We start from the raw sequence: 10,939 nt of genomic DNA on the forward strand, positions 1-10,939 counted from the left end.
ACAGGAAACAAGGCTGTCATTGAGCTTTCTTTCTATCACCTGTCTCTACTAATGATCTCAAACTCCCATGGCATACACACATCTGTGGGGTCATCTGCTCTAGATGGACAAGAGACATAATTGGCCTCCTTTATTTTAGATTTTTGAATCTGTCTTTTTTCCCCCTACTAGCCAGGAAAGGATATTTAGGGGCTGTGGAAGGTAAGTTTTCTTGAAGACCACACTTCCCTCTACCTCAAATATCTGAGAATGGGACTCTTTCTTGCACAGACCAAAGGGAGAAGTTTCTGTGAACCAGTTTTATTTCGACCTCACTGGTTAAGTTCAAAAGAGTTCCCAGATGTTAAAAAGACCCTTTCTCTGAAATTAAGGCATTATGTTTGCTGATCTCACTTAGAATCTCAGAAACTAATATCTATATCTATAACTGTACCTCTATCTATATCTATCTATGTATCTATGTATGTATGTATCTATCTATATATCTCTATATCTATATCTATATCTATATCTAATCTATATCTATATCCATCATATATACCTACACCAACACATACACATATACATACATATACAACACCTGATGTACTCTGACTGCCCTGCAGGAGGCTGCAGTGAAGGATGTGGTGCCAACTGCAGAAGAGAGGACCTGGTTAATGTCTCACTTTTTCCTTTTGTAGTTCCTGCATTGTGCTGAGTGTCTTAGACCCTTTAGAGCCTCAGGACAGTCCTTGGAACTGATGATATATAATTTATTTACATGGGGAGAAATGAAAGCTCTGAGACGCATGTAGTACCCTGTTTTCCTTGCTGCCATGATGAAATACTTAGCTGAAACAGCTTAAAGGAGGAAGGATTTGCCCTGTGTCATGGTTTTGGGATTTCAGTCCAGCAAAGCCGGGAAGGCTCAGGGAAGTTCCCAGTGGCCAAGTGTGTGGCAGAGGCTTCTCTGCTATGGTAAATGAGAAAGCAGATTGCAAGCTAGAACTAGGAGGTGTAACCTTAAAAGGTCCACCCCTACTGATTTACTTCTGCCAGTCAGGCCCTACCTTCTAAAGGTGCCACAGGCTGGGAGCAAGTACCCAAGACATTCCAGATAGACACCTGTTCAAAGAGTACACATGTAAGTGACGGGCAGAGAATCAAACCTAGGGTGATCTAATTCCCATGCTTTCATTTAAAATGTCAGCACTAGTCTCACATCCTGGCCAATAACTGCCTCTAAACCCCTGGGCTGAAGTGATCTCCTCAGCAGCTCTGGCTGTAGGTGTGTGCCACCACACTGGCTAGCCGCCAACTTACTTTGCCATCTGTATGACTTCAGTACATAGCCCTTGGTCCCCACTCCAGCTTTCTAGGGGTAAGACCCACTAACTAGTCCACGTTCTAACAGGACCAGTCACAAACCCGAGATCTCTAGCTTGAATCCTTTTGCTCTCTTCCCAATGTCTAGGCCACAATGTTTGTTTTCTGCTTGGTAGGTGTGACAAGAAACTAAAAGGAATGCAACAAACCTTGCTGTGTCATCTAAGAAAGTTCAGGCATAGGGCACTTGGCGGCACGTGTACTTTTCAACATCTTGTAATCTAAATCAGGAGAAGTGAGTTCCAGGCCAGCCTGGGTTACGTATAGTGATGAAGCAGGGCAGACAGACAGACAGACAATTATGGGGACTTGAGAAGGGAACTGGGCCCTTCTCTCTGGAGTCAGAAGCTTCTGCCAGCAGAGAATCAAGAATGATAATCCAATTAGCATTTCCTAAGACGGTTGCTGACATGGAGACGATTTATGTTTTCCTAATATATAGAGATGTTTTCAAGTAAAACATAAACAGCAGTGAACCATGCTGAAGGGCTAAATAAATGTCCGTGGCCTTTCTTCTTCCCTAGCTGTAAACCTGCAATTTTCCAGGATTCTAGCCAGAAACTCCACTTACAGTAAAAGTCTTATCACCCTTGTGCAACCCCGTGGCTCGAAGTTTTATGGTATCACATTGTAATCTAATCAAAGGCAGCTCCAGAGCTGCCCTATGATTTTATTTATCAAAAAATATAGAAAGAAAATGTTTTAATGGTCTTTTGAAAACATAGCTTGAGAGTTACTAAAATGGTGCATGTGGCTCCTGCCAAGATACTTTTCAGGGTGGCTTTTTTGAAAAACCCTTGTACAAGCCAGTGGTATGCCTTCTTCTTTTTTTTAAAACTGACTTTCTGTTCTTAATAAAACCCTAACCCTGCTGTATACTGGCTCGTTCTGAAATTCTTTTCTGTGTGAAGAATCCAGATTAATCTGACTTGAGGTCCCTGGAAGGTTAGGGAACCTCCTTGACTGCTGCCCAGAGCTCTGGGCTCCTTGTTCTACAGAGGCTGACAACCACCACCAAGACTCAGGCAGATCTGTGCTGCAAACCACATTGCTATTTATTCTAGCCAGACTTGTATAAGACAAGGAAAATGAAAGCCCTTTGGCCTAAATAGCTGTTTCTCAAGATGTTCTGACGCAGAGCGGCTGTCAGCACAGTATTTACTTAAACACCTTACCTACCTACTTCTAACTCTGCCCTCCAGTCTCAAGGGGGCCAGTAATACAAAAACAAGTTTCAAACCAGCCCATCTGCTTCCCATTTCCTGCAGAATGCTAAAAGGAGTCTTTCTAAGGCTGCTTAAAATATGTCCTGTCCTCTGGCCCGCCCCTTCAGAGAGCTTGCTGTGTCTGTCCTCAGACCACCTCAGCCACTTCCTCCCACACCTGGGGCTGCCTCTTTGTGCACGCTTTCTTTGGACACTGCTCACGATTATTCCGGGCACCGGCCTTTGGTTTTGCACATTCAATGGCACCTTTTTCCTATTCTGTTTAAAGCACCTTTTCAGTCTCCTCCTTTGCCCCTTTCTCCTTTTACAAACCTACCACTATCAACATTTGAAAGTGCCTGGTTCACCCGAGTCTGGGAAATGGTCTTGACCGTATGTACAACACGCAGAAGGGCTCAGGCACCTCTCTTTGGACCTCTGTTTTCAAGACTGGAGCTGGGAGAAGTGGCACCTGTATTTAGTAAGTCAGAGTTTCTTTTCTAACTTTGAGCAATGACTCCAGGGCTTAGCTACCCTTGACTTTGCTCCTTTCCACTTAGCATCTGTTAAGTGATGACCTTTGCTACCAATTAACCAGAGCAAGGCTTTATTCAGTTGCAGAGAACCACCAGATTGTAAACAAAATTGAGGGGGAAAATCAGTTCTGAAACACAGGACATGGAAAATCCGCAGCCTCTTTTCTGTGCTGGGAGCTGCAGCACTTCCTCTAGCTCAAAGATTTAAATTGATCTCTTGTCTGGGACAGATTACTGGACCCCCACACTTACCCCTAAATATGCCATCTAGTCCTGCATTTGAGGGTCCTGCCAAGAACAGGTTAGGCAAGCCCAACAGCAGCTGCTACATCCCTAATGCCTTTCTCTAAATGTCAACAGTGAGCACTCCAGAGAGCTGCCTTTCTGCATGGCTCCCAGAATGCATTAAGACTCAGCTGTGGCATTTCAGAGGCTTAAGCTCCCCTTCAGAGACAGGAGGTGTGCACACTCAAAGATAACAACGGGGACCTCGCCACATGGACTAGGAGGATGGCCATGGTTAGAGGAATATGCGATTATTTAACAACTATCTGGTAAGCACCGATTGAGTGCTACTGAGGCTGGAAATGTGGAGAGGACACGGGAAGGGAAAGAGACCGTTTGCCTATGAGGCACAGTTTGTCTTTCTTGATGGCAGAGTGAAGAAACCCCAACACCAAGATTGCCTGTAGAGATAGCATGTGTTTTCCAAACAATTCTAAGCAAGAGTGCTAAGAACAATAAACTGTGCCTACTTGAAACCTGAACACCTAGCACTTCTTTCTAACCCTGAGTTCTAAACCATGTCCCTCCTAAAAGTACCTTACATTTTTATTTACAAAAGGAGGTTTTTGTTTTTTTTTTTTTTTTTAAATATAGGAGAAACAAGTAAACAAGTTTTGCTTAATCTTTAAGCCTTATTGTAAACTACACTGTCTGAGCGGGGTTGATGTTTGTTGAATTGGATAGAACCCCTTTCTGCTCCCTGTGATGTTATAAGGAGTGGGGTGATCAAGGGTCACCTAAGCCACCTGGAACCAGTGGTTTCCCAGTCTCTAATGCCCAGGAAAACAATATGTGAGAAGATCAAATGTAGATTTATTAATTAAAAGTGAGAGAAACTCCAGGAAAGGGAGGGAGGTCAGGAATACTAACATGAGCCTGGTGGCCTTTCTTGCAGCTTATGGCCAGTATTTGATAGAGACTGAGACAATCTATTGAGATTGTCCATCTTTGAACGCACACCAGCCGAGCCAGCAAGTGACCTACAGACTGCTCAAGTGGAGTGACCATGTGTTACTTAGTCAGGGGAGTGGTCATGGGTCGTGTTCACCTTCGTTCTCTCTCTCCCAACTTGTTTGACTCGTTTTATAAGCTCTTGATCCAGTCACTTTCTTCCTTCCTTGGTCTCAAACTACATGACTAGTTTATAAGTTGAGCCGCTTCTGTATTACCTACAGAGAGTTAACTCCTGTCTCTAAATGACTAAGATCTCTCTCTCTCTGTCTGTCTGTCTCTCTCTCTCTCTCTCTTTCTCTCTCTCTCTCTCTCTCTCTCTCTCTCTCTCTCTCTCTCACACACACACACACACACACACACACACACACACACACACACAGAGAGAGAGAGAGAGAGAGAGAGAGAGAGAATCCAAGTGTGAGTCTCTTGAGAAACTCCTGACCTGTTCAGTGGGTTTTGCTTTGTTAACATAGTCAAGGACCTGGTTTACCCAAGATTTCTAAAGGGGGAGGCCTACAAGGTACCTCAGCTCATAAAGGTACCTGATCTAATGGGAAGGAAACTCCTCTGGCTTGTTGGCAGTAGTACTGTGCCCTGTCACCCTGCCTTGACTTGACACCGTTTTTCTGGAAAATACAGTGGCTAAGCCAGTGAACAACATGTCTAAGTTGCTGACTCTCATCAGGAAAACTAACCTGATGAAGGAGGGTATCCAATCAGAGGTGAGACAAAGAAGTTCTTTAACGGAAAACCAGAAAAGACTTCTGTGGTGAAGTCCCACCCGAGTCAAATTCTGAAGGGAGAGAAGAAGCAAGCTGTCTATCTGAGTGGCTGGAAGACCTTGCCAAATGTGTAAAGGCTGTGTAGAGGGGTGTGCTTGGTGGGTATGAAGAGACTCTGAACGAGAGCAGTGAGCAAGAGATGGGGCCAGGAAGGTGACACGGTGGATCCCAAAGAGCTCTAAAGGCCTTGGCGAGGATTTTAAAATTTTATTCTGAAGCCAGTGAAAGCTTGGAGCAGGACAGTGATGGGTCTGAGGATGCTGGCAGAGAGACTGGAGACCCATAAGAATTGTTTGCAAAAATACAGGACAAGCTGATGCTGGCTCGGTCCAGAATGAGCGTGGTGTGTGTGTGTGTGTGTGTGTGTGTGTGTGTGTGTGTGTGTGTGTGTGTGTGGTATGTGTACGTGTATGCTTGTGAGAAGTTAGATTGTGAATATATTTTTAAGGTAACACAGGCAAAATAGATAAATGGTTATGATATAGAACAGGAAAATCAGGAAAGACTCCACAGCTTTTGGCTTGAACTCAAGACTTTCAGTTCACTGGAAAGAGTGACTGTCTGGTTGGTATAAACAGAGAACAATTAATTAACACCTAGAATTTGGGTTGTACTTTAAAAATGAGTAGGGTTTCAGGCTGGGGGTGTGGCTCAGTGGGGAGGATACTTGCTTAGCTTGGAGGAAGCCCTGGGTTTGATCCCTGGCACTTCATAAAACTGGTCAGGATGATGTGTACCAGTAATCTTAGCATTTGGGAGGCAGGGGAAGGAGGATCATAATGTGTTTGAAGCAAGTCTGGGCTGTGTAAGACCCATTTTCAAAAATAAAATAGGTAAGTAAATAAAACTTTATGATTTTATGCTTTGTAAAACTTTTCAGAGGAGCTCAGCTTGAGGGGCTGGCCTATAATCCTAGCAATTAGAAGACTAAAAGAGGAGGACGCACAGTTTCAATCCACCTGAACTACATGGTTATTCTCAAAGTGATAGGTCTCCAAGACACTTGGGACAAGTCTCACTCAGTACCTGTGCCTCCTCCCAGCACTTCTGACCCCACCCTTTACCCTAAACCTGTCCAGCCCAAGACCAGGGTCTCCTGTCCTCAGCCTGTGAGCCATAGATAACCTCAGCCATTTTGAGCACACAGTTTCTTGGTCTCTTGGCTCCTGGCTGACTCCAATCTTGGTCTGCTTGCCTGCTCTCTTCTCTCACTCTCCACCGCTCCTCATGGCCCAGTTCAGTCGGCTGGCCATGTTAATCTGGACACTTCCTGATGCCCGTGGCTGTGTTCTCCCTCGGATCTACAATAAGCCTTCTCTCCACCTTGGAGCGGTCATGTCCTCATGTATCATTGCAAACCAAGATAAAACCACACACGGTGGCTTATTCTGAGATCCTTTTGTCTTCTCCACCTTCCATTCTAATTCTCCTCAGTTGTTAAATTTAAGCAGCTTTCACAATGGGGACTTTGGACAAGAGATTTGTGGAACTGTTAAGACATAGTTTGTTTTATCTTACTTCTAGACGGGTGTTACTATGTAGCCAAGGCTGGCCCACAATTTGTAATCTTCCTGCTTGAACCTGTTGAGCTCTGATATTTTAGGTGCCACTACTCCCCACAGCTAAGGACGTGACCTTTCACTTTCATTTGCATCTCAGAAACATAAAAAGGCAACAGAAAAAATAGCACACATATCAAGGATGAGAGAGGGGAGAACTTATAAATAATATGTTTTTTTAAGGGAATCTATGAGTTACAGCCCTCAACAACCCTGGAATAGTGAAACTTCTGGACTTCTTTCTACATGAAATCAATTTTTAAAACTTTTTTAAAACCAGGAGGTCTTACATGCCTGTTCTTCCAGTCATTGAGAAGTTCATTCATCTCAAGGTCAATTACTTGATCCAGGAACTGGAGGCCAGCCTGGGCAGCACAGTGAGACCTCAGGCTAAATAGACGAACATGCACATCTCTTATCCTTAATGCTTTTAAGTTATGCAACTTATACTTGAAATATAAAGTACTGATTCTGTGTTTTGTTTTTGAAATAGAGTCTCACGATATAGACCAGGCTGGCCCCCAAACTCTGCCTCTGCCTGTGAATGCTGAGATTTAAAGGTGTGCCTAAACCTGCACACCATTTTAACTAACCAATAAAGTCCTCCAATGAGAAAATACATGGAAAACAGATGTGCTTTGAGTCATGCAAGTTCCAAAGTTAGTTGAGAAAGACACTGTTCTTCATGTTCATACATTCATTTAATGGTATCTGGGCTCCTACACTGTATCAGGCACTGTCCTGAGATCTAGGGAACTATAGCAAGCAAGGTGGACAGAGTGTTCCGCAGGGAGTTTATTTGCTTATGGAGAAGTGATTGGTGCATATGACTTGTGGTTACTGTTACTGCATACCAGAGGCACAGAAATATGGTCTGAGAGGGCCTAATGCAGGGAGAAGCATGGGGATCGAATCATGGGCCTTGGCCATGACTTCAAGTTTCTTCCCTATTCTGGATTAATTATATAATAGACTTATTAGGTGTAGGAGTCTGAACATTTTTATGATGATTACTTTTCTAATCAGGAATATTAATTTATAAATACCACCCACAATGAACATAGCTATCAATGATATTAACTTTAAATGTGGGCATTGACTTGGATTTTAATTTAAGAAAGCATTCATTCAGTAAAAGAATAGCATGCTTTTTCCAGCCTTTCTCCTATTAATAACTAACAAGGTTGAGTGCAGTGACGGCTATTCTCGGCTGTCGACTACATCTGGAATTAACTGAAATCCCCGAAATGAAGTGGCACATCTGTGAGGAGTTTCTGCTCAATTTGAAGTGGGAAGAATCGCTTTCAGACCAGATCTTGGATCTTTGAGGTGGGAAGACACAACTTTAATTCAGATCTTTTGAGTTGGGAAGACCAGTCTGGGTCATGCCTTCTGCTGGAAGCCTATATAAAGGACATAGAAGAAGGAAACTTCTGCTCTTTGCCAACTTGCTCTTGCCTTGCTAGCAAGTCCATTCTTTCACTGGCTTTAGAATCTACTTTGGGATTTCAGGGTGTACTGAAGACTGTCTAAGGCACCCAGCCTTATGGACGGGACAACTACTAGATTCTTGGACCTTCCATTCATAGGCAGCCATTGTTAGATTAGAGGGAACACAACATGTAAGTCATTCTAATAAATGTAATCATTTTATAAGTTCTGCTACTCTAGAGAACCCTAATAAATTTTTTGCATATGAGTATTGCTTATTCATTTGTGAATTGCTTTGCTAGTTTGATCAGTTATCAGCTGAAGTGTTTGTGAGATTCTTTTCAACTTTGGTAAATTCTTCAGCTAATAGTATTAATCTTTTTAGTGTGTGTTTTATAAATGTACCTTTTAATATGTTACTTGTTTTTAATTTTGATATTGTATTACCTATGAACTCCCCCTCCCCTATAAAGTTTTATGTAAGTGAAGAACTTTTAAAGTCTTTTTTCTATGGTAAGACAAACCAAGCTTTCATTGTTTTGATAAATATTTAATCCCATTTTCTGCTGGACTTTGTAGTTTGAGATGTTAATATTCAAATATAATGTAATTAATTATAATGCATAGTGTATAAGAAGACCCTAAGGTCTCTCTTTCCTCTCCAAATTGCCAGTCAATTATTCTTTCACTATATATTGGAAAAAATTATCTCTTTATATAGAGGTAGTCTCATCATATACTAAAATTCTTGTGAACAATATGTTTCTGAGCTTCCTGTAATATTGCTGAAATCTGTCTATTCTGACACTAAGATTTCAATATTGCATTTTTATTGTTTTATAGATTTTACTGTTGGTGGGTTTTATTAATCCACTTACCAGGAGGCTTCGCTCATTTCCCTTTATGGTCTGCACATGAAATGTCCCCACAGGCTAACATGTTGAACACTCTGTCTTTAACCAGGACTGATATTTAGAGATGCTATAAAAATAACTTTTAAACTAAGCATAGTGATGCATGCCTTTAATCCCTGCACTTGAGAGGCAGAACAGGTGGGTCTCCATAAGTTCAAGGCCTGCCTCGGCTACATCGTGAGACTATGACCTACTGACTCAAAAAGACAAAACATATCCCTAAAACATGTTGGTTTTTTTTCAGTAAGAATTTTATACAAGCATGAGGTACACTCTGGTCACTGTACCTACCTTAGGTCTTCCTCCCACCCGACAGCATCCCCTAGATAAAGCTGTGTCTGGGATCTTTTGAAGGACAAGTTGGAGGCAGCTGGTCCTGATGGCATGACTTGGAATGTTCTGGCCTCAGTTTCCCCCTTGCTCTCTGCTTCTTTTCTTCCCAGTACATGAACACACACATTTGCTACACACTCCCACCAACTGCAGTGTTCTACCCATGTGTGCAGGACCAACTAGCCAGCGACTCAGACCTTTGAAAATGTGAGCAAAATGACTGCTTTCTGCTTAAATCCTCCTCAGGTATTTTGGTCAGAACTACACAAAAGTAGTCTTTTTCTCCTGTCTGCTGAACATTTTCCTTCCCCTTCTTCCTTCCATCGTACACTTGGAAATGTTGGGGTAGTTTCTACCAATATTCTCCTGTCGATAACACAAGCCGTAGGGAACAGATCTTGACAGGAGAGTTCAGTTTTCAGTCTAAGAACGTACACGTACGGCATGACATTCAGGAGCTATAGACACAGTGGAGGTTCATCTCTCCCTGCCCCGCCCCCTCAGGATTTTTGTTTCATTTCTTTGTTGTAAATTATTTCCAACCTACTGTGTGCATTTTCAAATATCTTTTCTTTTTGTTCCCATAAGTTCTTTCCTAGTCTGGAAACTGTTTTTCTCAGTTATTAATATTTGATTTACCTCCCTTTTCAAAAAATACTGAATTGCTTTATTCTTTTTAATCGCTGCATTTAATTTCAGGTGAACGTAACAGTTTATGAAGTGGTGTCTCACAGATGAACACCTAGGAAGTTTTAGTAGATTTGCTCTAGAGAGAATTTGATAAGTACAGTCCTGTGCCTACATTTTGTATATGTCCAGTTTGGTTTCTGTTACTGTGATGAAACACAGACCAAAAGCGACTTGGGGAGGAAAAGAGGTTTTTTAGGTCGCACGCTATAGACCATCACTGAGCAAAGCAAAGGCAGGGACCCAGAGATAGGGACTAAATCGAGACCACAGAGAAACACAGCTTAATGGCTTCCTTCCTTTTATTTCCCCAGCTACTTTTCTTTTATGGAGTAGGCCCACTGGCCCAGGGATGGCAGTGCTCCCAGTGTGCTGGGCTATCCTACATCAGCATTTACGAAAGGCCTCCACAGACACACTGACAGGCCAATCTGATTGAGGAGGCTCCTCGGTTAGATTCCCCACTTCCAGGTATGCCAATGAAGTTCACAAAACTAATGATAACAGCACACATGGAAATATCTCAACAGCTAGAAGTAGTGTTATCAGGATCAAAGGCACTTGGGGCTGAGAAGATGGTTGCCAAATTGTCTACCATACATTTATGTTATATTTTCATCAGCAACAACTGAACATACTTTCCCCCTTTGGTGACATTGGGTAGTACCAAAGTTTTGTTTGCTTGTATTGTTTGTTTTGTTTTTGTTTTTAATGGTGCTGACAACAGAACTGAGGGTTTCATGTGCATGCTAAGTACATGCTGGACCAATGAGATGTGTCCTTAGCTCTTATCAAGGTTTTTCGTTTCCTTTCTTTCTTTCTTTCTTTATTTATTTCTTTCTTTCTTTTTTTTCTTTTTGAGTTGAATCTAGATGTGTCCCTTAGATT

Source organism: Micromys minutus (assembly GCF_963924665.1).
Source record: "Micromys minutus genome assembly, chromosome: 1".
NCBI lineage: Eukaryota > Metazoa > Chordata > Mammalia > Rodentia > Muridae > Micromys > Micromys minutus.